The sequence below is a fragment of the Dipodomys merriami genome, unplaced genomic scaffold (genome assembly GCF_024711535.1).
Source record: "Dipodomys merriami isolate MVZ:Mamm:240054 unplaced genomic scaffold, mDipMer1.0.p SCAF_977, whole genome shotgun sequence".
NCBI classification, from domain to species: Eukaryota; Metazoa; Chordata; class Mammalia; order Rodentia; family Heteromyidae; genus Dipodomys; species Dipodomys merriami.
This window is the reverse complement of record NW_027206598.1, coordinates 206,017-233,321: the sequence shown is the minus strand read 5'-3', so window position 1 is coordinate 233,321 and position 27,305 is coordinate 206,017.

The following is a 27,305-nucleotide window of genomic DNA, read 5'->3' as shown; positions in this document are numbered from 1 at the left end:
TCCTTTTGTTTTATATGCCACGTTTTAACCCTGCTTGAAGTTAATATTTGAATAAATTGTTATGTTTAAGTCAATGTTTACTTTTTAATTCTCCCCAATATTGTCTAACCTATCACCACTTATTAAAAAGAAAGTCATTCCACAAATGTTTGGTTTTACCCCTTATTAAATATTCCTTGATAATATTTATGTGGAGCTAATCTGGTGCTGTACAGACCCATTGAGCTGTACAATTTTCCTCTACAAATATAACAATTTTATACTAACAGCTTTAATATTGGACAGAGAAATATATTCCAGTTTATTTTCCTTTGTGAATGAGTCACAGTGCTGGTCAGGTGTTTTTAGAAGTTGTCATAAACATAAATAAAACTGTGAAGCTGGACGATGTTGGCTCATGCTTGTAATCCTAGCTGCATAGGAGGCTGTGATCTGAGGATTGTGGTTCAAAACCAGCTGGAACGGGAATGTGCGTAAGACTCTTATGTCCAATTAACCACCAGAAAACCAGCAGTGCCAGAGTTTCTCAATGGGTAGAGCACTCATTTGAGCTGACAAGCATTGGGTCAGTGCCCAGGACCAGATTTCAAAACCCACGAATGACGAATAAATAGAGGAGGAGACAATTTATATCTTGGCTCAATTGTATCCTCCAATCCACAAAAATTATATGTCCCCACTTATTTAGATTTTTGCTTTTATATTCAGCATTGTATAATTTTCAATGACGGTGGGTGAACAGTACTTTAATAATTTTGACGATGTGTGAAGTTAGCAGAAAGGAATTCACAGAAAACAGTTGAAAAATAAAGGGCAATGGGCATGGAGAAAAAAACAGGTTAATCAGGCCCTTGATCAATATGAGAGTGTGTAAAGTATTTCAATAAGATTTCTTCGTACAATTAATATACATCAATTAATAAATATCTTCCAAAGTCATTTGTATTCAAGTATGACATAAAGGATATATACAGATTCTGAAAGAAAGATAGATGAGAAAATACATACTTATAATAAATGTGTAAATAAACTAAGAAATTTGGTTAACATCGTGAGGACACATGGCTCATTAGATAAGAAGGCTACTGGCATCTAAGATAATACCAAAATGTCAGACTTGAGCCTAACTTTAAGACTGCTTAATACTATTGCTTTTTGAGTCAGTATTCTTTTTGTTGTTGTTATTGGTGGTAGTGGTGGTCGTGGGCCTTGAACTCTGTGCCTGGGTGTTGTCCCTCAGCTCTTCAGCTCAAGGCTGGAGCCACAGCACCACTTCCAGTTTTCTGGTGGTTTATTGGTGATACCAGTCTCATGGATTTTTCCTGCCCAGGCTGGCTTTGAACCGCGATCATCAGATCTCAGCCGACTGAGTACTTTGGATTATAGGTGTGAGCCCCCAGCACCAGGCTTCAGTCAGTATTCTTAGTACACGGAAAAAATACAAATATTTTGGAACCAAGCTGTAGAAGACTGCCTTTTTTGCTTTAGAAGAGAGCTGTCAGGTACCTTATGAGTAGATAGATTTAACAAAAATTGAACATATCAGTCCACACTGAATGCTACCAAACATTTTGCAAAGTTCCAAAAATGATAAGAACATTAACTGTAATAATTACCTGGGCAATAAATGACATGTTTGAGTGTTCTGTCTTTATTGTTACTGTTGTAAATGTACAATGCCATTTTATTCATTTTTGTTGTTGTTTCCTTTGTATGTTCTTTCCCCTATGGCATATCCCCTGTTGTCACTGTACTCAGTTTTGATACCCTGCATCTTGTATATACATGTCTAATCTGGGGAGGGGAAAAAGAATTACAAAACGGTGAAACAAGGACACAGGATGACACATTGCAACAAATATACTCACAAGACAGTATATTGGAAATGAACTTTACCACTTCATGCAGTAAGGGGTGGGTTGATAGGAATTTGAGAGCTGGGGGAGGGAAGGGATAGTGGGACAACCCAAGGAAGAGAAAGGGTAAAAATGATCAACAATTAATGTACTCATTGCCTTACTCATGTAACTGTAACCCCTCTGTACATCTTAACCATAAAATAAAATAAAGTAAAATCAATAAAGGACATGTTTGGCAAATATAGTACAATGATAACTTACAGAGAAATGAAAATAATAATATACATATATACCGATATATATGTATATACACATATGTATATTCATATATGTATACATATATAGGCATTTGTATGTATACACATATAAGTATGGATATATGCACATGTATACATAGTATGTATACATATTCATTTACTTAAATCACTTGAATCAGAAATATATTAAGATTCCTTTCTGTCCACATCCCCTCCAGCATCTGTTGTTGTTAGAGTTCTTGATTTTTGCTGTTCTAAATGGAGTGAGGTGATATCTCAATGTTGTTTTGATTTGCATTTCTTTTATGGCTAGGGATGTTGAACATTTGTTCATGTGTCTATTGGCCATCCTTCTTTCTTCTTCAGAGAAGCTTCTCTTTAAGTCTTTCGCCCACTTATTTATTGGGCAGTTGTTTCTTTGAGGATTTGTTGTTGTGTGGTTTAATTTTTTGAGTTCCAAGTATATTTTAGATATGAGACCCTTGTCCATTGTATGGCTAGTAAAGATCTTCTCCCAATCCGTGGGCTTTCTATTGATCTTGCTAGCTATGTCATTTGCCCTGCAGAAGCTCTGCAACCTTATGCAATCCCATTTGTCCAACCTTTCTTTGATTTGTTGTGCTTCCGGGTCTCTATTCAGAAAATTTCGGCCTGAGCCAAGGAGACCTAGGGTTTCTCTTATTCCATCCTGTAATGTTTTCAGAGTGTCTGCTTTGAGTTCAAGGTCTTTGATCCATTTGGAGTTGATTCTGGTGCAGGGTGATATATAAGGATCTAGCTTTAATTTTCTACATGTAGTTAACCAATTTTGCCAGCACCATTTACTGAAGAGGCTGTCTTTCTTCCATTCTATTGTTTTAGGTGCCTTATCGAAGATTAGATGGCTATAGGTCTGTAGGTTCATTTCTGGGTTTTCAATTCTATTCCATTGGTCCTGAGGTCTGTTCTTATGCCAATACCAAGCTGTTTTGATTACTATGGCTTTATAGTAGAGTTTGAAATTTGGTATTGATATTCCTCCAGCAGTGTTCCTTCCGTTGAGAAGTGTTTTTGCTATTCGGGGTATTTTATTGTTCCATATGATTTTTTGGATTGCCTCTTCTACTTCAATGTTGGTGGGAATGTAAACTTGTTCAACCACTTTGGAAAGCAGTATAGAGGTTCCTCAAAAGACTTCACATAGATCTCCAATCGCACTTTTGGGCATTTACACAAATGTATACAAACAAGACCATACTAAAGTTACCAGCACAACTATGTTTATTGCAGCATTATTTACCATAGCTAAGATATGGAACCCACCCAGAAGCCCCTCAGTAGATGAATGGATCAAGAAAATGTGGTATATATACACAATGGAATTCTATGCCTCCATCAGAAAGAATGACATTTCCCCATTTGTTAGGAAATGGAAAGGCTTGGAAAAAATTATATTAAGTGAAGTAAGCCAGGCCCAAAGAAACATAGGTCCCATGGTTTCCCTTATTTGCAATATCTAGTATAGGTATGAGTCAAGCAGAAAAGGTCAGATAATGTGATGTTAGGAAAACGAACTTTAAATATGTATTTTAATGTTTTCGTTTCTTTCATGCATGTGTTTCTAACGCATTTATAAGATTGTTTCTTTGTTGCTTTGTATGTCCCTCCCCCACAGTGTAACCCCCGCTTTCACTTTATTTGATGTCAGTATAACATGTGGAGGAGATGGGGACAAACAAGTCGTTTAAGGATTCAGGTGGACCTGTTGCAACAAGGAGAATTACAAAATGTCATGTCAAAGCAAGCTTTATAATGTCGGTGTGTGGTGGGGGAGGGGGGTATGATTGGGTGGGGGGGAGGGGGGGAGGCTGGGAAGGGAGGTGAAGGGTAAACAAAGGAGGAGGCTGCAATGCTTGGTAAGAAATTTATGCATTATCCTGCCAATGTAATTGTAATCCCTCTGTACAGTATGTTCTCAAATAAAATAAAATAAAATTAAAAGAAAAGATAAAAAAAAGAAATATATTAAGAGCATATTAATACCAATGAAAAATATTAACCATCGTGAATAAATTATCAAAAAATTGAAATACATATCTCTATATTAATATAACAACATAGGAACATACCTAGACATTGCATACATATAGAGATTAGTGGAAATAGAAACAACAATGAGATTGCACTGCACAACCACTATGTAGAAATTGGAATTCTTATACATTGGTGCTTGTCACTTAAAATGATAGAGTCTGTGTGTTAAACATACTGGCAATCTTTAAGATATTACACATAGAGTTGCTTCTGTGATCCACCGTATTTTTTGTTTTCTTTTTGGTCAGTCGTGGGGCTTGAAGTCTGGGCTTGGGCACTGTCCATGCACTCTTCAGCTCAAGGCGAGCGCTCTACCGCTTGAGCCACAGCGCCACTTCGGTTTTCTAGTAGTTTATTGGTGATAAGAATCTCACGGACTTTGCTTCCCGGGCTGGCTTTGAACCTTAATCCTCAGATCTCATCCTCCTGAGTAGCTAAGATTACAAGTATAAGCCACTGACGCCCAGTTTGATCCAGCATTTTGAATCATAATTTTATATACAAAATATATTTCAACGTATATCCAAGGAGACACATATACAGGAATATACATAGCAAAACCTTTTACAATAACATATGATAAAATATTGAAATGTCCATTGAGGATGTTATATAATTATTCACATGCATACAAAACAATATACTCCATCCATGAGAAAAATTTACATGGTCTTACTTTGGAAACAGTAATATTACATGGAAGAAATGGATAGACTACATTTTATAATAATGTGATCTTTTTAAAATTGGCACATCTGTAGAAGTAGAATATGAAATAATAGCTGCTCAAGAGGAGGTAGGTTGAAATGATGACAGGAAGTGACTACTAATAAATATTGGAGTATTTTGAGAGGGTAGTGATGACAAAATGTTCTAGAACTGAAGCTGATGTTCTTACTCCAACTCTTTAACATTTTAAGAATCATTGTACTTTATTAAAGAATTACAGAGTGCATTTGCATAAACCTGAGGAAAAAATTTTTATACTAGTAATGTGTGAATCTGAATAGTAGTGTGTGCAAATTTAGAATTTCAAATCCCAGAAATCTGTAATGCATAACTTTAGTATGTTGATGAATAAAACTAGCAATAAAGTATAATCAGTTATATATTTTCTGAGTGACAATATATAACATTGCAAGTAAGTGAATATTCTACAAAATTATGTAAATTGAGGGATGAGATAGGATTGAGAAGGATGAAGGATAATGATCATCAAGGTGCATTGTATTGGCCATGGAATATGGCTTAGTAGTATACTGCTTGCCTTGAATGTGTGAAGCCTTGGGTTTGATTCCTCAGTACTACATAATTTTTAAAAAAGCTGGACTTGGCAATATGACACAAGGTGTAGAGTGTTAGAGTGAGGAAAAGAAGCTCTTGGGCATTGCCAAAGCCCTGAGTTCAATCCCCAGGACTACCAAAAAAAAAGCTTCATTGTATAAGCCAGGCACTAGCTGCTCACCTGTAATCCTCAATAATCAGGAGGCTGAGGATTGAGGTTTGAAGCCATCTCAGGCAAGAAAGTCTGTGAGAGATTCCTATCTCCAATTAAATCTCAGAAAAATCTGATAGTGCTGCTATGCCTCAAGTGATAGAGTTCTAATATTCATGAAAAGGAGCTCAGGGACAGCGCCCAGACCCAGAGTTCAAACCTCAGAAGCCAAAAAAGAAAAAAAAAACACACTAAACACTATTCATAAACTGCTTTGTCAAACAGCAACTCCCATACAATTAAAGTTAATTAAAAATATGATTAGAATAAAATACAAATCACTTTGGAAACCAGACATGGATAGAATACAGGGGACAGAGTAAATTTTATATCACACGATTGAGTTGAAATATGTTCTTCAGTCTTCTTACATCATTTATGAAATTGACAATACTGCCAAATATAGGTCAATTTCCTTGAGGAATAGATTGAATTCTATTGTCTTTTCATAGTAAACCATAAAGGTGATTTTTTGCCCCTTTTTGAAGTATATCTGACACTTTAAAGTAGATTTTTCCTAATCTAATATTAATTTAATCAATAATTTATTAGGGTGATGTTGGTCAGATTTTTTTCCAGTAAATCTTATCCCTTATAATAAGTGAGAGCATGCTGTGTCAGTCTCCTATCAATATGACAACATACTTTATAAAATTAACTTAAATTGGAGAAAGATTAATCTTGGCTTCTGATTTTATACATTTCATTTTATGTTTCTTATCCTCCTTGCTTTTGGTTGGTGGTGGCACAGTACCCCATGTCAGGAACATGTGATGGAATGTGTGTATTCATGGAAGCCAGGAAGTAAAGAAGAGGAGGAATAGGAGTGGGAGAGGGAAAAAGAGGAGGAGGGGAAGAGAAAGAGTGAGACGGAAAAGGAGAAGGGAAAGGAGAAGGAAACAGAGAAGGAAAAGAAGGAAGAGGAGGAACGGACTTGATCTTAACATCCTCTTTGATCACAAGTTCTCAGTGACCAAATCTCTACAACTATGCCCACTTAAAAGAATTCACTTCTTTAAGGCAACATAATGAAAGCTAATTATTAATCCCAATCCTTTATGACTTCAGATTTAATTTCTAGAGTGGTGGGTAGATATTTTTACACATTTCAATAACTTCTGTTCCTAAATATTGACTTGAATTAATCAGAGAAGCTATTTGGCATGGAGCTGGTTTGGTTATACCATTGCTGGAGAGATGAATGAAATATTTGAGTGCAAATACTTTTTATTTAACAGATAAGAAAGCTTCAAGAGATTTCATTTTGTGACCTTCAAAAATGAATATTTCATCTAACTCATAATGACTTGAATTTTTCATAAACTTTATGGCATCTACATTCAAGTTTTTGTCATCTATAGTGAGGTTCTTTCTTTCTACTTGAAGGAAAAATTAATATTATCATGATCATTTATTTCTTAAATATTTTATAGAGAGTAGGTATAATATGAATTTCCTACCATTCAAAAATAAGTTATATCCAAGTCTATAGTGTAATGCCAAAGTCGCAGGACCCCCCACAAGAAGACCACCGAGAGCTGTTTTATTTAAACGGGCGGCAGCTTGGGCCTCTTCCTACCCTCCGACACAGTGGAGCCCAGGAGGAGAGCCCCGAGCTAAGGATTTGCAGGTCTTATATAAGCACACAATCAACCAGGTGTTTTGATTACCACCACGTTTTGCTTTGCTAAGCAATACGTGGTGGTCACTGCCTCAAACTTTAACCTTTCATTCCCTCCCTTGACTTATGGTCCTGAGCCACAATCTTGTGGCTCTGGCTCAAAACTAAACTCCAACAGCTCTTGATTTTGAATGAGTATACCAATAACAATCAGTCCATTTTTCTTTTCTTCAGGAGTGGTTGGGTAGGATGCTTGGAGACTTCCCATGTTTCCCCACAGTCGTCCAGACAAAGGGGTCAGCTGGTCTGGTGTGGGAACAGTGGATCCAAGCAGCAATGCCATCCACCTTAAGGGCAGTAGGTGTAGCCAGTAGCACCATGTAAGGTCCCTTCCACCATGGTTCCAGAGATCGCAAGTTGTGCCTTCGAACAAACACCCAGTCCCCTGGTTTAAACAAATGTGGGGTAGGAATAGAAGCAGAATCATATAATGCTCTAAGCTCGGGCCCCATACTCTTATGCACCAGCTGTAAATAGTCACGCTTACACAGAAATTCAGTATCATCCAAATCAGCAAGCAATTCAGTCTGAAGGCTAGGGATTATGGGTGGAGGGTGTCCATACATTATTTCAAAAGGATTAAAGCCAAGCCGATAGAGTGAATTTCTTATTCTAAACAAGGCAAAAAGAAGGAGTGATACCCAGTCTGTGCCACTCTCCAAGTCCAATTTAGTTAAGGTCTCTTTTAGAGTCGGATTCATTTTTCTACCTGTCCTGAACTCTAGGGTCTATAAGCACAGCGCAATTTCCAATCCATCCACAGTACCACAGATATTCCCTGACTTACTTTTGAGACAAAGGCCAGTCCTTTGTCCGAGTGGATGGGAAGCCATACCTGGGTAGGATTTCTTCCAGGATCTTCTTAGTCACGACGTTCACAGTCTCATGCTTTGTTGGGTAGGCTTCAACCCACCCTGAAAAAGTATCTACAAAAACTAGCAAATATTTATATCCAAATTTTCCAGTTTTAATTTCTGTGAAGTCTACTTTCCAATGCACACCTGGTCTATCTCCATGGAGGCGACCTCCTTTTGTAACGGGTTCATTGGGGACATTGTTGAGCTGAAAGGCTTTACAATTTTTAACAATGTCCTCAATAAGTTGATTTCCTTGCCTAATTTTTACTTCTGAGTGTCGGAGCAAGTCCTGCATTCTTCGGGTTCCCTCCCCAGTTTTCTATGAGTCTTTGTTTCCTTCTCTCTCTGGGGGTTTATAGGCCATGGGAATTTTCTTTATCCACTCCAAGTCTTCTTGGGAGTACTGAGGCTCAGGAGGCAACACGTGGTGGTCATTGCCTCAAACTTTAACCTTTCAATAGGAATAATTGGATAAGTGCTGGAATATCTTGCTTTAGTTCAGATTTAAAGTTAAATTTATAAAGTGCCTTATAGTTCAATTTTGGCAATAAAAATGAAAAACAGGCATGTTTTATCCTGAAGAATGTCATTATTTTATGTGTGAAAAAATAAAATAAACGTAATATTAATTCAGTGGAAATAAGAAATCAAATCCTTATGTAATGCATCTATTCCATAGATTATGAAATATATTGGTAAAATTAATAAAACTTGCACTAAGTATGTTACTTAAGACATGAAGCAAGTGATAATTTTTTTTCTAGGTGACGTTGATATAGAAATCAAAGCCCAAAGATTCCAGAGTTCTGTTTGATTGATACGTGTCAATTTACACTTATGCTTGTCTCATCTCAATGTTATTTCAGCATAACTGAGAACAGAACTAAATAAAAATATCACTCAAATGTTTAGCTTTATTTTGTTACTAAATATGTCATTTTGTATCTATTTTATTTGAAAAATCTGGTAAATTTATTTAAGTCATATCAACAATAATGAGAAATAAACAGGATCTAGCTCCTTAAAAGAGAATGAATAAGAAAAAAAAATGACTCTATTGTTTTTTTCCAAGGCTGAATTAAGCCAGGCCCAAAGAAACATAGGTCCCATGCTTTCACTTATTTGCAACTAGTATTTGTCTGAGACAAGCAGAATCGGTCAGATAAGTTTATGTTAGAAAAAATGGACCCCAAAATAAGGATTCAAATGTTTTTTTTTTCTTTCTTGCTATTGTTTCTAACATATTTATAAGATGATTTCTTGTTGCTTTGTATGTCTCTTCCCCATGGTATAACCACTGTTTTCACTGTATTTGATGTTGGTATACTTTGTGGAGGGGGAGGGAAAAAAAACGTATTGTTTAAATAGTGATAAAGGTGGACCCATTGGAATAAAGAGATGTACAAGCCATTTTGTTGAAAAACGAACTTTAGAACTTTGGCGGAGGGGGTCTGGGTTGGGCATGGGAAAGGCTGCGAAGGGGAAACAATGGAAGAGGCAACGAAATGCACTTATTACCTTGCCCATCTAATGGTAACCCCTCTGTAACGTATTTTCACAATTAAAAAAGAAAGAAAAAAAAGAAGGAAAAAAGTGAAACAATAAAGAAAAAATTGAACCTCATTTTGCATTTTGACTTTGTATATTCTGGTGCGTTGCAATTGTGTACTATGTGACTATCCCATAAATCTGGGCTCAAATCACTAGGGCTACTGGAAGAAAATTTCAATATCGAAAGCAGCTAATACCGCTGTGCAGTTGTTTGTGGGTTTCACTACAGTAGCAGCAGGGCATTGTTATACCTGGAATGGAGACCCTCCAAAAATCACCAGAGACCAAGATCAATGTAAGTGAAAAAAGAGTCATTTATTTGCAAGTTCAAGCTTGGTCCTCCACACACTCGGTAACCTGTGACACTTAGAAGCCCTGAGCATAGACTCAGTACAGTTTTCATGGTATTGAATACTCAACCTTAAGGGAGTGTTACATGAGATATTACATGATTGGCTAATATTTTAAGCAAATTAAGCTACACATACATGATTGGTTATTATTAATACTGACTTGTTATTGACGGATACCACTTGGCCACTGGGTCACCGTGTCTTGTATAGCCACCCAGGGTTTGGTTGATGTATCCAGAGAAAATTCCTGTAGCTTGCCAAAGGATTATTTGTTTCAGTTGCCTGGCAATTGTTTTCTTTTCTATATCATTTCTGGGTCAAATTCATGGTTCTTTTTATAATCCGTACCTCACAAGATGGTTGCTAGTCTGTAATGGAGTTAGTTCTTTATTGTGCCTCTTTAAGTCTTAGACTCTTCATTCTCCCGTTTCTATTATGCACCTGAAAGGCTAATCATTGTCCTTACGGGCCTGAGTTATGTCTGTTATCAGGGATTAATTGATATGGCGTTCTCAAGACCATCAGTTGTACGGTATTGACTCGTTTCTTAACACACATCACTAATCAATTTACAACACAAGGCCCTATAGTGAACACAAGCACTAGAATGAAAATGGGACCCAACAGAGTGGATATTAATGTAGTAATCCAAGGGGAATAATTAAACCATGATTCAAACCATCCTTCTTGCTGTTCCCTTATTCTTTTACAACTCCAGAGTGATTTGCATAGAAGCAACATTCTTCCCTAGGGCAGCACATAGACCTCCTTGCTGTAAGAAAATTAAGTCCAGCCCTTGCCTGTTTTGTAACACCACCTCAGGTAAGAAATCATGAGATTTTTGAAAGTAGGCTGTAGAACATTCCAGGTTTTTGATATCCTCATCTATAGAAGCACAAAGGTTAGAGTAGGGTGTTCTCTGAGTAACCAGGGATGCTACTCGAGGCCCTACTCCAGCTAAGCCCACCAGGGCCACGATAGTCACGGCTGTTATTATTTCTATTTTAGCTCTTCGCGGCCAGTAGCTTGCTGTGGACATTTTTATCATCTTGTCTTCCAGAGAATTGTAAAGTAGTCGTGGGATGAGTTGCACCATGACACAAAAGCTGTTTGTCCTATTTGAAACCTCCAATGCATGAAAGGGGTTAGGACAGTTGAACATGTCTACCAAACATCTTGGAGAGGTAATCGATAAGCTTCCTCAGGAGTCCATTTTTGGGTCTGATTACATAAGTGAGTAAAATTAGTTAGTACTCGTCATACACATAACCGTTGTCCTATAACTGCCTTTAGGGTAAGTTTTGCCTCTTTTTATTCCCATCTGCATGATTTACTTGTTTTAGTTACATTCTGTACCCCTGCAATACCCTCATAAAATGGGGGTCTCATATCATAACACATCCAACATGTACTGGTAATATCAGGCCGGGTCTGATTGATTACATTATAAGTTTGAACCAACAGCTGCCATAGAGAATCCTCCAGCAAGGGATGTTCTCCCTGAGGGGGTCTCCTCTTTTCGGAGGAGATGGGGTCACTACAGCCTAGGGCTTTTTCTTTACACTTGCTTTGGCTTTTGTGGCAGAAGCCGGTCTTAAAACAGTGTTTGGTCCCATTACTGTGGCAATTGTCTGTAGAATTCTAAGTGTGCCATTGTGAGTCTTTCAACATCGGTAAAATCTTAGTCCCCAAGTCTTTCCTAATTCCCATCCTAGGACTTGTTTGCCCTTGTCTGTGAACCGAACTTTCACTCAGGCATCAGAATCCTGGGGAACCCTAATTTGTTGGTGCATAGGCATCCCATTAAACTGGATGCCAACTGGCCCTGATTTAGTAAAAGTAACACGGTCTCTTCCTTTTCCTTTCCATTTTCCTGAGGTACTTGTTTTGCAGCCCCAGCTCTTACAGTAAAAATCCTCTGGTCCTCCACAATTACTAGTCCTTCCTTCCCCTGGGCAAACATACCAGTGTCTCCATCTACACTCAACAAGCCTAGGTCCTTCCCATACTCCCTCAGGGAGCTGGCACAAATTAAATGTAAGCCTGTCTCAAAACCATAGTGAGGGTCCCTCTTTCACAGCCAGAGGGAAACGTTTGTCAATTACCTGATTACTAATAATCCAAGCCCAATTATATGGGGGATTAGGATTGCAGGCACCCACTATTATGTCAATATAATTTCCAAGTAAGGTATACGTCAACAACCATTTCATGACTTAGTCTTTTTTACAGCTCAATTTGAGCTTTAAAGATTGTCTTTGGAAATTGAGACTTATCACTCTGGGTTCTCTCCAAAATCGGTTATGGGATCTGCAGGCTTCGCATGCAAATGGTGGATCCAGGTAGCGATGCTGTCGACTTTGAGGACAGTTGGATTCTTCAAGATGACCACAAAGGTCCTTTCCACCGCGGTTCCAGGTTTTCCTGTCGGTGTCTTTTCACCAGGACCCAGTCCCGGGGTGGAAGTGATGTGGGATCAGTGGAGGGCCTGACTCGTACAGCACAGTCAGTCTAGGCCAGACATAAAGGCAGGTGCTGTACAGGACCCTGAGAGAAAACAAAAGTTCAGAGTCATCATCTTCCCTAAGAAACTGCTCTGAAAATTAAGAATTATGGGAGGGGGAATTACGAACACAATTTCATAGGGGGAAAGACCAATTTTCAAAGGGGAGTTTCGTACTCTGTATAAGGCAAAGGGAAGGAGAGTTACCCACTCACCACCAGTCAACATGGTCAATTTGGTCAGGGTCTACTTTACAGTTCTATTCATCCTTTCTACCTGTCCTGAGCTTTGGGCGTCTATAAGCGCAATGCAGTTTCCAATCTGCCCCAAGAGCATTAGCAATTCCCAGACTTACCTTCAACACAAAGGCTGGTCCATTATCTGATCCTATCATGCTAGGGAAGTCAAACCTGGGTAAGATTTCTTCCAGCAACATCTTAACCACCACCTGTGCTCTTTCATGCTTTGTAGAAAAGGCTTTTACCCATCCTGAAAAGGGAAAATTAATAGATATTTATATCCATACTTGCCAGGTTTGATTTCTGTGAAGTCCACCTGCCAGTAGGTTCCTGGTCTATCTCCTCTTATCTGACTGCCTGGTCCTGCTTGAATTTTCCCTGCATTAGACAGCTGACATGCCTTACAGTCCCTGACAATCTGTTCTATTTTAGCATGTCTATTCTTGACCCTAAGATCAGTATTTCTCACCAGGTCTTGCATCTTCCTCCCACCCATGTGGGTGCTCAATGCATTTTCAGTAGTATTTTACTCCCTAACTGTTCAAGCAAGACAATGTTGCTCTTATAGTCTCTCCATCAACCATTCAGGCATTGTGCCATTGTTAGTTGATCAATCCATTTTAAATCTTCCGTGGTTGATGTAGGAGTGTCCAGGAGAGTTCTTGCACTGGGGTCTGGCAGGTTTATCATCATTATAGAGTCTCTTTGTGTTGTCATTTCCGGGCAGTTCTGTCGGCCAGGTTATTGCCTTTATTCACAGCATCTTTAAGTTTTTGATGTCCAGGGAAATGAACAATGGCCAACTTCTTAGGCAACCAAAGAGCAGCAATTAAGGCCAAAATTTCATCTTTATTTTTGATGGACTTTCCCTATGCTGTCAGTAATCCTCTTTCTTTGTAGATAGCTCTGTGTATATGAGCCATTGCAAATGAATACTGACTATCACTATACAGAGTTAGTCTTTTCTTCTTTCCTAGTGTTAGTACTTGGGCTATTAATTTGGCTCTCTAGGCTGACGTGCCTATGGGCAGAGGTTCGGCCCAAACCACATCAGTCTCAGCCATTACTGCTGCTCCCGCCTACCTATGTCCTTGATGAACACAGCTGCTCCCATCTGTAAACCACACAAGTTCAGCATCTGGTAACACTGATCTCTTAAGTTCTCTTGGATATTACGGACTTGCCCCAGGATCTCTGAGCAATCATGTAGTGACATGTCTAGGTCTGGATCTGGTAGAAAAATCGCTTGGTTGACAGCTGAGGGAACCAGGAAATTAATTCTGAGAGGACTGAGTAGCAGTCCTTGGTAATGGATTAGTCAGGCATTGCTGAGCCATCGATCTGGTGGCTGCTTTAACACACTCTCAATAGCATGGGCGTGGTCACATACAGTTCCTGCCCTATAGTTAATTTGCATCTTTTACCATTAGAGCAGTAGCCACTTTCATTCTCAGGCATGGTGGCCATCCTGCTGCCACCGGTCTAATTTCTTTGATAAGTAGGCTACTGGTCTGCTCCACGGGCCTAGATATTGGCTTAGGACTCCTTTCATAATCCCATTATGTTCATCCACATACAAATTAAATTGTTCAGCTGTATCAGGGAGTCCTAATGCTGAGGCTGACAATAAGGCAGTTTTTATCTGTTCAAAGGCTTGTTCAACCTACTCCATCCATGAAAACAGCTGCTTTTCTTTGGTAGCCTCATAAAGGGGTTTAGCCAACTCTGCAAACCCAGGATTCCACAGACAACAAAAGGCTGCTGAGCCCCAAAACTCTCTTACGTGGTGCTGAGACTGGGGTGTTTGAATTTTAAGGACAATTTCTTTTCTTCCTTTTGTAAGCCACTGCTGCCCCCCTTTCAATAAATAGTCCAGATAAGTTACCTCTGATCTGCAGATTTGAGCTTTCTTGGCCAACACTCAAGAAACCAAGGCTTCCCAAAGTCTGGAGTAAATCCTCCATTCCTCGAATGCATTCTCTTTCAGTTTTAGCAGCAATTAATAAGTCATCCACATATTGCAACAAAGTCAAGCTAGGGTGGCTTCCCCTAGCCTCACCTAAGTCCTCATGCAGGGCTTGGTCAAAGAATGTTGGTGAGTTTTTAAATCCTTGAGGAAGTCTTTTCCAGTTCAGCTGTCCATTAATATCTCTTTCTACATCTGTCCACTCAGAGGAGAAGAGATCTTAGCTTTTAGCTGCCAAGGGTAGTCTGAAAAAGGCATTTTTAAAATCTAATACTGTGTACCACTGCCTTTCAGGAGGAAGGGTGTTCAGGAGTGTGTAGGGGTTGGGTACAGTAGGGTGAATGTCCATTACCCATTTGTTTACCTCCCTTAAGTCCTCCACTGGCTTATATTCATTGGAGTGGGGCTTACAGACTGATAGCAGGGGACTGTTCCATGCCGACTGACAGGGCCGCAGTATACCCAGTTCTAGCAGACACCTAATGTGGGGTGTTATTCGCAGCCGTGCCTCCATGGATATAGGGCACTGCCAGACTCTGACTAGGTCAGCTCCTGGCTTTACCTCAATGAATAGAGCTGGTCTATTCTTAGCTAGTTCCACTCCTTCAGTCTCTGCCCAGGCTTCTGGATACCTTTCCAGCCAGTAGGTGATTTCTTGGTGAGGAGCCTGATGTGATTGGTGCAACCGGTACTCGTCTTCCAGGCTCAGAGTCAGCCCTTGTATTGGTCTCCTTTGGGCATCTGTCACCTGGAAGCCTTCTGGATAGAAGTGAATCTGTGCCCCGACCTTAGTCAACAAGTCTCTTCCTAATAAGGGATAAAGGCTCTCTGGGATAACTAAAAATGAGTGAGACACTCGTCCCGTCACCAGATCCACTGTTCTTTGGGTGGTCCATGAGTATCGTTTAACTGCTGTGACCCCTTGCACCCAAGAAGTTTTGTTCGAATGTTTTCCATGGGGCTTTATTACTCCTTGGGACATTTTGAGTTGTGGTCATATCCCAAATTGCTGAAAGCATCGGCTATTTCTTTTTGTGACAATTGTAATTAATTTTCTCCTTTCCTCTGGTTTATGTGTGGATTGATATACATTGAAATGGGTCAGAACCAGAATTCACCTCACACTCCCCTTACCTTCCTAACCACTAATTTAAAGAATGTTAAGGACAGAGCTAACAATGTCCCAAGGTGTAAAGTGTGGACTAGCTGGTTTGTCTAAGATCCCAAAGGGGTAGACAGAGACACTTTGCGATATTCTAGCAGTGGCATCCGATAGATTACCTGACCCCAGCTTTGCTTCACGTGGGCCAATCTTTCTAGGCCAGATTTCACCCTTCGAGGTGGAAAAATAAGGGGGTCTGAAAGAGAAAGTAGTTATTATTGGACAAAGAAACAAAGCGAAGACTAACAGCCTCAAAGGGAGACAGAGTCTCTTGACATCCATCTCCAGATGAACCTGAGTGAGGAAAGTTTCATAATACTCACATTACAAACACACAGACATTAGGATAAGACACACATTTAACATCATGCCCATGGTAGACTGTCAGACAGAAAGTGAAGGTTATAGACAGGATAAATCCCAAATGTCCTCACTAGTGGAGAGTCTCCCTTGTAAACTATCGGAAAGAAAGTTTCTGACAACAAACAGGCCCAAGTGTCCACACTAGTGGATAGTTTACCTTCCCGGGGAACCGGGGGACCTCTCCCACCAGTCCAGTTGGCTGCCTTATCCGACAGGACTTTTTGCCAACTCCAATACCAATCCTGCAGGACATAAAGACCCCAGAGAGTTACAAAGTGGCAATGCCTTAACTTACCAGCCATTCTTTGCTACTCTCTGATCAGGTATCTGGGTGGGTTTATGGGTTTATCCCGGATGAGCCCCCCACCTGTTATACCTCCTCCAAAGACCACCAGAAACCCAAGATCAATGTAAGTGACAAGAGTGGTTTATTTGCAAATTCAAGCTTGGTCCTTCATGCACTCGGTAACTGGTGACACTAAGAGGCCCCGAGCATAGAATCAGTACAGTTTTTATAGTATTGAATAAACAACCTTAAGGGAATGTTACATGAGAAATTATATGATTGGCTAATATTTTAAGCAAATTAAGCTACACATACATGATTTGTTATTATTAATACTGACTTGTTATTGATGGGTACCACCTGGCCACTGAGTCACCGTGTCTCGTATGGCCACCTAGTGTTTGGTTGATGTATCCAGAGAAAATTCCTGTGGCTTGCCCAAGGATTATATATGTTTTAGTTGCCTGGCAATTGTTTTCTTTTCTGTGGCATTTCTGGGTCAAATTCATGGTTCTTTTTATAATCCGTACCTCAAAAGGTGGTTGCTAGTCTGTAGTGGAGTTATTTAGTTCTTTATTGTGCCTCTTTAAGTCAGACTTTTCAGTACAAACTCTACAAAGGAAATAATTCTAGTTCTGTGCAGGCAAGAATGTGATGAAAAGCATACTTTTACTGTCCTACATGAAATAAGAAGACACACTTTAAAAGCTTACTACGTGATCAGTCCTTAAATAACAGTGCCAGTTTTAAGGCACTCTAGATAATTCAAGTCCTTTAACTCCCCACAAACATAACTGCCATTCAGAAATCATTGCCAAGGTGAATTTCTAGTTCTTTTTGATATTTCAAATGTTTTAGGCGTAACATAAACAATAATTCAACTGGTTGAGAAAATTTAATTTAGAATAAGCAAAAAATCAGAGTCAACTACATAGCATAACCTTTAGGGAAAATGAATTAAGGAATATGGTATGTTCTGTGTAACTTAATATTAGACATTAGGGCAAAATACCAGGAACAGGCTCTGCAAGAAGGACATAGAACTCTTTAAGATATATTAAAGATTACCTAGGGACAAGTAATTTTACCTACATTTTCTATTATATGATAGCACATTTGCTGCTGATCAGAGAGACTCAAAACGTTTTTAAATGTGATATGAAAAATGCATTGTCATGAATGAATGAAATCAGGGATTAGAGGGCTTAGGAGCTGGGTGGTTCTGTTAAATAATCTCATTATTTTGAATGATCTAGTTTTTTGTATGTGTGGAATTATGAATGTATATTATGACTGGGCAAGGAAGTTTATTATTAGATAGATCATTTTCTCATACCCAATGTCAGGAATCTAACCTAAGATAGATTGGTAAATATGTGAGTATGAGTGTGTGTGTGTGGGGGGGGTTTGTGTGTGTGCCTGCAAGCATGTATTTAGAAGGAAGAATCTTCTTTCTCTCAGGGTATTTACTTAATTGTATTAGTTATAATAAATTAATGACAGCAGATAAAGGTAATTAATATTTTGTGCCATATGTTTATGTTCCTAAGAATGCATGAACAAACTAAAAATTATGTATGGGATATGAGTTTTTTGGAAGGTCTGCTGAAATTATAAGCATTTGGAATCTTGAGAAGGATATCAATGACAATGATTTTAATGTAGATCAATTTTAGACAACACTTGCAAGGATATGTAATCCTATATGAAAATGCAATATTTATTGATTTTTCCATAGCTATACTATTCTATAAATTTGTGGGGAAACAAGTTAAATTATGGAAATATAAAGTAATGTCATTATTTATTGCATACAGTTTTACACTTTAGTTTCTTCAAGTAGACATACCATTTGTTTCTACTATATAAGAAGGAAAACCCTAAATATTACATTTTGTGCCATATTTCACATTGGGAAGCTTTGTCTATATCAATAAGTTTATGTTTTTTGTTTCTGCTTTCCTATTCATAACTCTGTTTCTCATAGTATTCTTCTAAGAATTTTTTCTTTCTCCCAGTTTGGGGCTTGAACATACCTCATGTTCTCAGTTTGTTTGCTAATAGTAGTAAATCTACAATAAGAACCATGTAGTTATTTGGAGATAGAACCTCATGAACTTTCCTACCAGCCTGAAAACCATTATCCCTCAAGTCTCATCCTTCTTAAACACTAGAATTATAGAGATGAGTCATGGACCCCAAGCGTCAATGACTTTTCATGTCTTATAGATTCCTCATGTTTTCTAGTAATTATAATAATAAACTACCACAGATTGGGTAGCGTTAATAATGTAAATACTTTGCCTCTGAGTTGGTGGAACTAGAACTCCAAGATAAGAATTGGCTTCTTCTGAGACCTCTTTCCTTAGTATATTCAATTCCTTCTGCTTCTCTTGGAGGAGAATTCAACTTAAATGCTACCTTTGAGATACTGTATCCACATGCAGTGAACGAGTTTTCGATTTTAATATGACTTCAGTGGGAAAGTATCCAACAAATAACATATTCCTTAGTGGATAAAAGAAAATCTCTAATAGGAAATTATTTGGTTTGGCCATGGAAATTATGACTATACTTTCAAAATTAACAAAAGAGGTAAAGTTTTTATTAGAGCTTGTAAAACCAGCATGAAGTCTTGACCTTAGACATGCCGTTCTTACCCTGGCACACATTTAAATTCCTAGTGGTACGGGAAGATTGAACCCAAAACCCTGTATTTGTGAAACAACACCTCTACTACTGTCCTACCTGCAAATTGTAATTGGATTACTTATTTTGAGGTAGAATCACTATGCGTGGGCCTTATTGGACTGTGATCTTCCTAACACAGGCAAGAAAACATTGCACCGAGCAAATGGTTAGAGTTTCTGAAACTTCTTTTTTTGTCTGGGCTTGCCTGGAACTGGAATTCTCTAATCTTTGTTTCCCAAGTACATAAGATTATAGGTTTGAGCCACTTTATCTAGTAAAGGTATACAATTTCAAAATGTCTGGATATTGCCTGTATTTGTGCTTAACATATATACCTAACCTTAATTTTCTCCCTCTTATGTTTAGTACTCTGAGTTGAAAACATTGGCTTTCTTGATATACATGGCTTGTTTGGAATGGAATCCCATAACAATAAAAAAAAAAACTCCCAAAAGTTTATGTCAAAAACCATGGAAAAGAAGACTTCAGGCTGGAAAAAAACACTAATCCTTAATTTATAAATGCAATATATTTATAGTGTTAGTGCTTTCTTAAGTATGAGAAGAGAACGAAGGCAGAAATGTGAAAAATGTCAGATATAATTTTGATAACTTTCTAGGTCTCTGTAGAAATTTTGTAGTTGTCACTTCATGTTATCTTACTATCTTAAAGCTTGATTTATTAAAACCCTCTGGGTAGATATTGCTTGGGCTGACTGGTAACCTTCTCCAAGAAATGAACCTTATTTTAGAAGGCTGATGGTGTAGTAAATAAAGGAATGTTGAGAAAGAGGACAGGTATTGTCACAGAATGAGCCGACCAGGTTCAACAGCTGAACAGCAAAACAAAGCAGTTTCAATTCTGATGATCCACTAGGGAAGATATTTGGATATCTATATACACATATGCATATGCATGCATGCATGAAATCGTAATTCTCCAGTAGAATGTTGAGAAACTTGGCCTGATAATTATAAAACTATATCAAACTGATTGCAGGAAAGGTACAGTAAAATATTAATATTTTAGCAGAGATTTTGCATTGATTTTGTAAAGAATGAAAATAATTCCTTCATTTTATACTTTACAAATATCATTAGTAGATTCTGTTTTTTCATATTGTAGTAGGAGAATCTATACAATGCTGAGAATTGGAATTACACAAAATATGCAACTTGGCTGGGAACTGGAATTTGAAGTATGTAATCTTAGCTAGTTAAGAGATTGAGATCTGAACATAACAGTGTGAAGCTAGCCTAAGTGGGAAACTTCATTAAATTCTTATCTCCAATTAACCACCAGGGGAAATGAAGTTCCAGTTCAACTTATATGTAGAGCACTGGCCTTGAACACAAAAGCACCATCCAGGCCCTGAGTTTAAGCCCTAGGATCAACAGAAACAAAAACACAAAATACAACATGGAATTAGATATTTTATAATGAAGTATATTTTAATACAGTCTACATTGTTACAAAGACTAGACTTCTGTGTTAGCTTTATAACCTACCATAATAAGTGATATTGTCCATTTATTAAGCAGAAAGGCTTACTCAGATTTACAAGTCTGAAGGTTTCAGTGTATGTTCAGTTGGTTTTATTGCTTTGGAGGGCTGTGACAAGACAATGTCAAGGTGGGAAGTATGTCAAAGAGAAATGTTTTTTACCTAGAATGATTTAAAGATAAAAGAGAAAAGTATGTGAGAGGCTATGTTCTCATGGGTTTCACTCTAAAACCTAATCTCCAGAAGAACTATTCAGGTATTCTCCACAATCTCGGAGGAAGTGGAAAGTATTTTTTCTTTAACACATAGGTCTTTCTGCGGCATTCTAAATTCAAATGGCAACATTTTCACCAATGATAATGATTTGTCCAAGGGTGGAAGTAATTAGATATTTCAAGAAATTCTAAGCAGATCTCAGCAGACTAAATATTTTATGGAATTCCTATTAAAATATTTTCTTTCAGACTGACTGGGTCTTCATACTACACATGTGTATATCTGTGTGTTTGTATGTGTGTATGTGTTTGAATAAATTAATACAAAAATGGAACTGATAAAAATAGTCCTATGGCTTTTTGTTTTTCTTCTCATACTATGAAAGCCTGTAAAAATTACCAATCAATGTTTATTGCAGCATTATTTACCATAGTTAAGATATGGAACCAACCCAGATGCCCCTCAGGAGATGAATGGATCAAGAAAATGTGGTATATATACACAATGGAATTCTATGCCTCCATCAGAAAGAATGACATTGCTCCATTTGTTAGGAAATGGAAAAACTTGGAAAAAATTATATTAAGTGAAGTAAGCCAGGCCCAAAGAAACATAGGTCCCATGGTTTCCCTTATTTGCAATATCTAGTATATGTATGAGTCATGCGGAAAAGCTCAGATAATGTGATGTTAGGAAAATGAACCCCTAGATATGTATTTTAATGTTTTTTTTCTTTCATGCATGTGTTTCTAACGCATTTATAAGATTATTTCTTTGTTGCTTTGTATGTCCTTCCCCCACAGTATAACCCCTGCTTTCACTATATTTGATGTCAGTATAACTTGTGGAGGAGATGGGGAAAAACAAGTCGTTTAAGGATACAGGTGGACCTGTTGCAACAATGAGAAGTACAAGTTGTCAGTCCCAAAAGAGCTTTACAACGTCGGTACGGGGTGGGGGGGAGGGAGGAGAAGGATTGGGATTGGGGGGGTGAGGGGAGGCTGGGAAGGGATGTGAAGGGTAAACAAAGGAGGAGGCTGCAATGCTTGGTAAGAAATGTACGCATTATCCTGCCCATGTAATTGTAACCCCTCTGTACAGTATGTTCACAAATAAAAAAAAATGAAAAAAAATTACCAATCAAATAGCATTCAAGATTAAAACATTAGTGCTGTCCAAAAGATTTGCATGCAAACCCAAGAACTTGTAGCTCATTTCAGACCGCCATGTTTTAGGAAAATTTTAAGTCTATCAATTATGTCGTCACCAAGGAAACAACATACAATATTTCTTTTAAAAATACCTAGATTGCAGAACACTTTAGCCACTAAATTGAAGGAATATAATTTATGGGATTTAATGTAAATATTTAGACACTTAAATGGATATCTATTATTATTATTATTATTGTGAAAGTATCTTACAGAGGGTTTACAATTGTTTCCTCCTTCTTTATTTCCCGATACCATCTTCCCCTCTTCCCCTCATCCACACATCCCTCTATCACCACCATCCTCACAACCTCTCCGCACACTCCACCAAAGTTGTAAAGTTCGTTTATCGACATAACATCTAATACATCTCATTGTTGTAAAATGCATCCACCTATAAACCTATTTAAACAGTTTGTTTTTCCCATTCCCTCCAAAAATTATATCAACATCAAATACAGTGAAAGCAGCACTTATAGCCTGGGGGAAGTACATACAAAGCAACAAACAAATCATCTTATAAACATGTTGAAAACTATAACAAGAAAGAAAAAAAAAACTTTTGAATCCGTATCTTGGGATTCATTTCTCCAAACAACAACCTGTTTGACAGTTTCTGTTTGTCTCAGACATATATTAGTTATTGCAAATAAGGGAAACCATGGGATATATGTTTCTTTGGGACTCACTTTGGGACTTACTTCACTTAATATAATTTTTTCCAATCTTTCCATTTCCTAACAAATGGGGCAATGTCCATTGTGTATATATATCACGTCTTCTTGATCCAATCAAGAATATGTCTAGATTGGTCCCCTATCTTAGTTATGGTAAATAATGCTGCCATGAGCATAGTGATGCTGGTAGCTTTAGTATGGTTTTGTTTGTGATCATTTGAGTAAATGCCCAAAAGTGGGATTGCTGAGTCATAGGGGAGCTCTATGTGGAGTCTTCTGAGGAATCTCCATAACAAATTCCAAAATGGTTGAACAAGTTTCTACTCCCACCAACAATGCAGTAAGGTTCCCTTCTGCTCACATCACATCCAGCATTTGTTGTTATTAGGGTTCTTGATTATAACCATTTTAACTGCGGTGAGGTGGTATCACAATGTGGTTTTCATTTGCATTTCTTTTCTTGCTAGGGAGGTTGAGCATTTCTTCATGTGTCTATTGTCTATCCTTCTTTCGTATTCAGAGAAGTTTCTCTTTAAGTATTTAGTCCACTTATTTATTGGCAAGTTGTTACTTTAAGGATTTGTTGGGGGATTTAATTTTTTGAGATCCAGGTATATTTTAGATATGAGACCCTTGTCCGATGTATGGCTAGTGAAGTTCTCCCAATCAATGGGCTTTCTATTGATCTTGCTAGCTATATCCATTGCCAATCAGAAGCTCTGCAATTTCATGCAATCCCATTGGTTCCACCTTTCTTTGATTTGTTGTATTTCTGGGTCTCTATTAAGAAAATATTGGTTTGTGCAAAGGAGACCTAGGGTTTCTCTTACGACATCCTGTAATGTTTTCACAGTGTCTGCTTTAACTCTGAGTTCTTTGATCCATTTGGAGTTGATTCTGATTCAGGGTGATATATAAGGATGTAGCTTTAGTTTTCTACAAGTGATTAACCAATTTTGCCTGTACCATTTACTGAAGAGGCTGTCTTTCTTATATTCTTGTTTTTAGCACCCTTATTGAAGATTACAGTGCTATAGGTCTGTAGGTTCATTTCTGGGTTTTCAATTCTATTCCATCTATCCTGAAGTCTGTTCTTGTGTCAGGACCAAGCTGTTTTGATCACTATAGCTTTGTAGTAGAGTTCATATTTTGATATTTATATTCCTCCAGCACTGTTCATTCTGTTAAGGATCATTTTGCTATTTGGGTTCTTCTTCTTATTATTCCATATGAACTTTTGGATTGCTCTTCTATTTCCTTGAAAAATGAGGTTGGAATATTGATAGGTATCACATTGAATTTGTAGATAGCCTAGGGAAGGATTTCCGTTTTCATGATGTTGATAATTCCAATCCAGGAGCATGGGAGGTTTTGCCACATTCTAATTTCTGTTTTGATTCCTTTTTAAAGTTTTTAAAGTTTTCATCATTGAGGTCCTTCACTTCTTTGGTTAAGTTAATTCCTAGGTATTTTATTTTTTGTGGGGCTATTACAAATGGAGTTGCTTTCCTGATTTCAGCCACACTTTACTCATTGTTGGCATACAGAAAAGGCATTGATTTTTGAGGGTTAATTTTATACCCTGCTACTTTTCCAAAGTTTAAAATCAGCTTGAGTTATTTAGGAGTGGAGTGCGTGCGATTCTTTAAAGAGAAGATCATGTCATCTGCAAGTGGGAGAGTTTTACTTCATATTTCCCTATTTGGATCTCTTTTATGTTTGCATCTTGTCTTATTGCTGTAGCTAGGCATTCTAATGCTAAAATGAAGAGAAATGGAGAGAGTGGACATCCTTATATTATTCCTGAGTTAGGAGGAAATGGCTTTAGTTTTTCACCATTAAGTTTTATGCTGGCTGTAGTTTGTAAGTTTGTCATATACAGCCTTTATTGCTTGAGGAATGTTCCCTGGAATCCTAATTTTTCCAGAACCCTCATCACAAAGGGTTATTGAACCTTGTCAAATGCTTTTTCTGCAACTATTGAGATAACCATGTGGTTCTTATCCTTGCTGTTTGTGATGTGATGAATTATACCAGATTATTTGGTTATATTGAACCAACTTTGCATCCCTGAAATGAATCCTGTTTGATCCTGGTGTATGATTTTTAGGATGAATTGTTCAAGTCAATTGGCCAAAATTTTGCTGAGAAGTTTTGCATCAATACTCATCAAAGAAAGAGAACAAAGAAATGGGTCTATAGTTCTCTTTCTTTCATGAGTCCCTGCCTGGTTTGGGGATGGCTTCATAGAATGAGTTCGGTAATGAACTTTCTCCTTCAATTTCATTGAAGAGTTGAAGGAGTATTGGTGTGAGCTCTGACATGAAGGCCTTGTAGAATTCCTCTGTAAATCCATCTTGTCCTGGGCTTTTCTGAGATGGGAGGTCTCTTATTACTGTGTCTATTTCAATACTTGATATGGGCCTCTTAAGATGGTTTATCTCATCTTGGTTTACTTTCAGCATTACAATATTTGCTAGGAAAACGTCCATTTCTGCCTGGTTCTCTAATTTATTAGTATAAAGGTTTGATAAGTATTCCGTTATAATGTTCTGAAGCTTGGTTGTTTCTGTGGTGATGTTTCCATTCTCATCTCTGAGTTTATTTATTTGAGTGTATTCTCTTCTTTTTCTCATAAGATTTGCAAAGGGTCTGTCAAATTTGTTAATTTTTCAAAATACCATTTCTTTGTTTTTTTTTTGGTTCTTTCTGTTTTCATATTTGGATTCTAATTTGTTTAATTCTGATGTAATTTTTATGATTTCTTTCCGTCTACTGTATTGGCGTTTATCTTGCTCCTCTTTTTCAAGGCGGTTCAGATGTCTCATTAAATTGTTGGTTTCAGATCTCTCCAATTTGTTGATGTAGGAACTCAGAGCTATAAACTTGCCTCTGAGTACTGCCTTTGCTGTGTCCCAGAGGAGCTGGTAATTTATGTGTTCATTTTTGTTGAATATCATGAACATTTTAATTTCCTTTCTCATCTCTTCCATGACCCACTGGTGATTCAACAGTGTGTTGTTCAGCCTTCATGTGTTACAGGAAGTTCTTTGGTGGATTTTGGTGTTGAGTTCTAACGTTATTCCGTTGTGGTCTGGGAGAATGAATGGTATAAATTTAATATTTCTGAATTTGGACAAGATTGGTTTTTGGTCTGTTTGGAAAATATTCTGTGTGCTGCTGAAAAAAAGGTGTATTCTGATGCTGCTGGGTGATATATTCGGTAGATGTCTGTTAAATCTAGCTGATCTATGCAGTTGTTTAGATGTGCAGTTTCTCTATTGAGTTTTTTGACGAGTTGATCTACAAAGTCAGGTTAGTGGTTTTTTAAAGTCGCCAGCAATTAATGTCTTTGCATCTATGTGAGTTATGAGGGAAAGCAGTGTTTCTTGGATAAATTTTCGTGCTCTGTTCTTTGGCAAATATACATTTATAATTGTAATAATATCCTGGAGGGGAGATCCCCTAATTATTATGTAGCGACTTTGGTAATCTCTTCTCATTAATTTTAATTTGAAGTCTATTTCATCTGATATTTGGATTGAAACTCCTACGTGTTTATAGGAGTCATTTGCTGGGTAGATTTTGTTCGAGCCTTTCATTTTCAAAAGTTGTTTGTTTGTATGATCAAGGTGTTACTCCTGAAGGCAGCAGATAAAGGAATCTTGCTTTTTAATCCAACTAGACAGTCTATGTTGCTTAATTGGAGAGTTAAGTCCATTAATGTTGAGAGTTAGGACTAAGTGGTATTTGGGAGTAGCAGGATACAACTGTAACATCATTATGGATGTTGACACTGGCATGAAATTCATTTCCTTTTTTATCTGACAAATGAATATACAAAATAACATAACTTTAACAAAATATCAAGACCTAATTAAACATATTACCAGAAAAGTCATCATGCAAGCCATATTGCAACAGAGGTAAAAGAAAAATCCGTCATACTCTGTATTCTGTATTTCTTTTACAAGTTGATTTTTTTCTTAAATTATTTACTTTAGCTCGCATCTTAAAAACATTGTGTTAAATGATGTATATTTTGGTAATTAATTTTGGATGCCTCCTTAAATTTTGTTTTGAGTATAATGTCTCACTTCATTTACTAACTCATGAAATGATGCTGATTACAAAACAAATGCTAATAACCACTGTTTATAATACACAAAATCTCATAAGCAAGATTTCATGAAGCAGTGGCTAACATTTTGATTTCATGGTCTCATGATGATGAGGCCTACCTGCAGGAGTACAGGTGTACCTAGATTCCTCAACCTAAATTTAGCCACAGTTAAAAAATGTTTATATCTTTACCTGTCATCCAACAGAGATTAAACTTGAGTATAAAACCTAAGAAAATGA